The 5,681-nt window shown below is 39.0% G+C and overlaps 1 non-coding gene across 1 annotated transcript; it reads right to left on the reverse strand.

The window, feature by feature from the left end:
* Positions 1–2,539: 2,539 nt before the first annotated feature.
* LOC115896606 lies at positions 2,540–2,644 on the reverse strand. The gene has a single exon (XR_004056525.1). It is a non-coding gene; the product is annotated as a U6 spliceosomal RNA (small nuclear RNA).
* Positions 2,645–5,681: the final 3,037 nt, after the last annotated feature.

A 5,681-nucleotide genomic window follows, 5' to 3' on the forward strand; every position in this document is an offset into this window, starting at 1 on the left:
AGCTCTTGTGATTACTTTTGACCCACCAGGATAATCCAGAATAATCTTCCCATCTCGAGATCCTCAACACATCTGCAAACTGTTTACCCATGTAAGGTAACATATTCACAGATTCTAGGGATTAGAATGTGGACATTTTGGGGAGCCATTATTCAGCTTATCACAGGTAGTGTTAGAGAAAGTTATTTAACCTCTAGGAGTCTGTTTCCTCAGCTACAAAATTTTCAGTAAAACAAAGCCTCTTCCCAGTAGATGACAGTAGCAACTGTCCTCCCACTCCAGTTGTGACAAGGTTCCTTTGCTGGGGCTCGAGTAGGGGAATTACCAAAGGTTGAGAACCACTGCTGTAGTGATTACTATATGCATCCTCAACTTACCACCCCAATTTATCACAAGAATCAGATAGTATTTTGCTACTTTGTGAACAATGTAAAGACTTCGCAAAAAAAAAAAAAAAAAAAAAAAAAATCCACTTAATTCCTCTCTAGTTCATTGTGCTGTTGATGTCACATATTTTATTTCTCTATATATTATAAACCCCTAAACTTGATTGTTTTGCTTTGGCGGTTTTTGTTTTTGTTTTGAGACAGGGTCTTGCTCTGTTGCCCAGGCTGGAGTGCACTGGCACAATCTCAGCTCACTACAACCTCCATCTCCCAGGCTCAAGCCATCCTCCCACCTCAGCATCCTGAGTAGCTGGGACTACAGGTGCGCACCACCACACCCAATTAATTTTTATGTTTTTTTGTACAGATGGGGTTTCACCATGTTTCTCAGGCTGGTATTGAACTACTGAGCTCAAGCAATCCACCTGCCTCGACCTCCTAAAATGATGAGATTACAGGTGTGAGCCACTGTGCCTGGCCTGTGGTTTTTAATAGTCAATAATTTTGAAAATGTAAAGTATTCTTTTATGTTCATGCACATATGTGACCTTTTTGTCATTCTTCCTTCCTTCCTGCAGATCTTTGCTTTCATCTTGAGTTGTTTCTTTTAGCTTCAAAAGCTGGTGACATATTTTCTCATCTTTTGTTTGTTTAAAAATGTCTATATGTACTTCATTTATAGAATTCTGGTTTTTTTTTTCTTTTAGCACTTTGAGACGGAGTCTCGCTCTGTTGCTCAGGCTGGAGTGCAGTGGCGTGATCTCGGCTCACTGCAAGCTGGAGTGATCTCGGCTCACTGCAAGCTATGCCTCCCAGATTGACACCATTCTCCTGCTTCAGCCTCCCGAGTAGCTGGGACTACAGGTGCCCGCCACCACGCCCGGCTAATTTTTTGTATTTTTAGCAGAGACGAGATTTCACCGTGTTAGCCAGGATGGTCTCGATCTCCTGACCTCGTGATCCACCTGCCTCAGCCTCCCAAAGTGCTGGGATTACAAGTGTGAGCCACTGCACCTGGCCTCTTTTAGCACTTTGAAGATGTCAATTCTATCGTCTTTTGTCTTCCATTGTTTCTTTTTTTCTTTTTCTTTTTTTTAAGAGACAGGGTCTTGCTATGTTGCTCGGACTGGACGTGAATTCTTCAGCTTAAGCAATTCTCCTGCCTCAGCCTCCCAGGTAGCTGGAACTACAGGTGCACACCTTTATACCCAGCTGTCACCCATTGTTTCCTGATGAAAGTCAGCCATGATTTTCATTGTTGTTCTGCTACATATAATCTATTTTCTATGTCTGCATTTAATTATTTTATTTGTGCATCTTACAATTTTTCCATTATTTTTGATTTTCAACCAGTTTGTGATGACCTGGATAAAATGACTCATGCTGTTTTCTCTGCTGTGTCCATTCTGCTTTAGCTCTATTAAACACATTTTTAATTTCATGCATTGTAGTTTTTTCAGTTCTAGAATTTTCACTTGGTTCTATTTTAGCAATTTTATCTTTTGAAATTCTCATTGTTTTCATCCAATTGGTCAATCTTATCCTCACATTTCTTTAATATATTTCAATGGTTATTTTAAAGTCTTTGTTTATTCCAATATTTGAACCATTAGTGGATCTGCTACTATTCATTTTTTTTCCCTCTTAACTAGGAGTACATCCTGCTTCTTCACTTATTTCATAGCTTTTTATTGCATGCCAGAAATTGTGTAATTAAAAATAAAACCCTACAGCCCTTGGTATAAATACTATCTTCTATTTTTATTCTTTTTAGACTTTTAAATATGTATATATAATTTAGAAATATATATATACTTTAAGTTCTGGGATACATGTGCAGAATGTGCAGGTTTGTTACATAGGTATACATGTGCCATGGTGGTTTGCTGTGCCTATCAACTCGTCATCTAGGTTTTAAGGCCTGCACGTGTTAGGTATTTGTCCTAATGCTCTCCCTCCCCTTGCCTCCAACCCCAACGATAGACCCTGGTGTGTGATGTTCCCATTCCTGTGTCCATGTGTTCTCATTGTTCAGCTCTCAACTTATGAGTGAGAACACGCAGTGTTTGGTTTTCTGTTCCTCTGTTAGTTTGCTGAGAATGATGGCTTTCAGCTTCATCCGTGTCTCTGCAAAAAGACATGAACTCAGTTTTTAAAATATGGAACGCTTCACGAATTTGTGTCATCCTTATGCAGGGGCCATGGTAATCTTCTGTGTCTTGTTCCAATTTTAGTATATGTGCTGCCAAAGTGAGCACAATACTATCTTCTAAAAGGGAGGACATGTTCTTTTGTCTGTAAGTTAGGGAAATGGGTCAATCTTTATAATCCAGATAGAATGTGAGCTGGTTTGTGGCTGGGATACAGCTTAAGTTAGCTTTATTTCACCTGTGTTTTCACATGTATTTAGGGCTAACTTGGTCTGTACTGTATATATTATAAACTACTCTCTCTAGTAGGACCTTGGGATCTAATCACCAGTAGACTACAGAGTTCTCTTTCTCTGCTTTTCCAATTCCATTTTCATACCGTTTCCACACACTCACCAAAAGTTTCATGGGGGAAATCTCAGCAGGTAAGAAGAATAAGTTCTTTCATTTGAAACTCCTACAGACTTCAATCCATTTATACTAGCCCACAGGGTCTGCAGGCTTTCCTGTATCATAGCAGAGTTCCAGAGACTGTGATAAGCCCAGTCTTCCACCAGCCTCTGTGGAATTCAGCAGAAGAGAATTTGGCCACTGATACCTGCTCAGCTAGAAATGCCTTATACTCTCCTGTAATTTAACTTTGGATCATTTTTCATCTACAGCCCTCCAATATCAAATATAGGGAAGATTGGGAAGATGATCCAGTAATTTTTATAGTTTATCTGGTGGGAGAAATGGTCCTTCAAGACCTTCTACATCTTATGTGAAGGCCGGAAGTTCTTAACTTTTAAATATTTTAAGATCTCTAATGATGTCCCATTTTAATTTCTGAAAATTTTAAATATAGTTTTCTCACATTTCTTTTAATGAGTCTTGATAGGTGTTTGTCTGTTTTATTAATCTCTAAAAAAACCCCACAATTTTTAAATTGTATGTTTTCTATTTTTTTTCTCTTTGACATTCCCTTCTACTTTTTTTACATTTAATTTGCTGTACTTTTTTTTAGCTTTTTAGGAGATGATTAAATAATTTTTTCAGGTTTTTTCCAAAGTGTATGTTTGATTTTATGAATTTCTCTGTAAGCACTATTTTATCTACATTGCACAAATGCTGATACCTTACTCAGTTCAAAGTACTTGCTAATTTGCTTTATTTCTTCTCTAACTTCAGGGTAATTTAGAAAACAATTCCTTAATTTATAAACATTTGGTGATTTTCTAGTTATCCCTTGGTTACTGATTCCTAACTTAATTCTACTGTGATCATGGCCCATTTTGGTAAATATACCATGTGCATTTGAAAATAATGTGTATTCTGCAACTGTTTGGCATAGTGTTCTATCTACATACCAGTTAGTCAAATTGGTTAATTGGATTGTTCAAAAATACATATTTTTCTTTTTCTTTTCTTTATTAAATGTTTTTTATTATACTTCAAGTTCCACGGTACATATGCAAAACGTGCAGGTTTGATACATAGGTATACATGTGCCATGTTGCCTTGCTGCATCCATCAACTCATCATTTACATTAGGTATTTCTCCTAATGCTATCCTTCCCCCAGCCCTCAACCCACCGACAGGTCCCAGTGTGTGATGTTCCCTGCCCTGTGTCCTAGTGATCTCATTGTTCAATTCCCACCAGTGAGCAAGAACATGTGGTGTTTGGTTTTCTGTCCTTGTGATAGTTTGCGAGAATGATGGTTTCCAGCTTCATCCATGTCCCTGCAAAGGACATTAACTCATCCTTTTTTATGGCTGCATAGTATACCATGGTGCCACATTCTCTTAATCCAGTCTGTCATTGATGGACATTTGGGTTGGTTCCAAGTCTTTGCTATTGTGAATAGTAACGCAATAAACATATGTGTGCGTGTCTTTATTGTAGCATAATTTATAATCCTTTAGGTATATACCCAGTGATGGGATTGCTGGGTCAAATGGTATTTCTAGTTCTAGATCCTTGAAGAATCGCCCCACTGTCTTCCACAATGGTTGAACTAATTTATACTCCCACCAATAGTGTAAAAGCATTCCTATTTCTCCACACCCTCTCCAGCATCTGTTGTTTCTTGACTTTTTTTTTTGAGACAGAGTTTCGCTCTTTTTGCCCAGGCTGGAGTGCAATGGCAAGATCTCGGCTCACCACAACCTCCGCCTCCTGGGTTCAAGCGATTCTCCTGCCTCAGCCTCCCGAGTAGCTGGGATTTCAGGCATGTGCCACCATGCCTGGCTAATTTTGTATTTTTAGTAGAGACGGAGTTTCTCCATTTTGGTCAGGCTGGTCTTGAACTTCTGACCTCAGGTGATCCACCCGCCTCAGCCTCCCAAAGTGCTGGGATTACAGGCATGAGCCACCGCACCCGGCTCCTGACTTTTTAATGATAGCCATTCTAACTGGCGTGAGACGGTATCTCATTGTGGTTTCAATTTGCATTTCTCTAATGACCAGTGATGATGAGCATCTTTTCATGTGTGTGTTGGCTGCATAGATGTCTTTTTTTGAGAAGTGCCTGTTCATATGCTTTACCCACTTTTTGATGTTTTTTTTTTTCTTGTAAATTTGTTTGAGTTTTTTGTAGATTCTGGATATTAACCCTTTGTCAGATGGGTAGGTTGCAAAAATTTTCTCCCATTCTGTAGGTTGCCTGTTCACAGTGATGGTAGTTTCATTTGCCATGCAGAAGCTCTTTAGTTTAATTAGATCCCATTTGTCAATTTTGGCTTTTGTTGCCATTGCTTTTGGTGTTTTTGTCATGAAGTCCTTGCCCATGCCTCTGTCCTGAATGGTATGGCCTAGGTTTTCTTCTAGGGCTTGTATGGTTTTAGGTCTAACATTTAAGTCTCGAATCCATCGTGAATTAATTTTTGTATAAGGTGTAAGGAAGGAATACAGTTTCAGCTTTCTACATATGGCTAGCCAGTTTTCCCAGCACCATTTATTAAATAGGGAATCCTTTCACCATTGCTTGTTTTTGTCAGGTTTGTCAAAGATCAGATGGTTGTAGATGTGTGGTGTTATTTCTGAGGCCTCTGTTCTGTTCCATTGGCCTATCTCTCTGTTTTGGTACCAGTACCATGCTGTTTTGGTTACTGTAGCCTTGCAGTATAGTTTGAAGTCAGGTGGAGTGATGCCTCCAGCTTTGT

This window comes from Rhinopithecus roxellana, chromosome 3, assembly GCF_007565055.1.
Source record: "Rhinopithecus roxellana isolate Shanxi Qingling chromosome 3, ASM756505v1, whole genome shotgun sequence".
In the NCBI taxonomy this organism is placed as follows: domain Eukaryota; kingdom Metazoa; phylum Chordata; class Mammalia; order Primates; family Cercopithecidae; genus Rhinopithecus; species Rhinopithecus roxellana.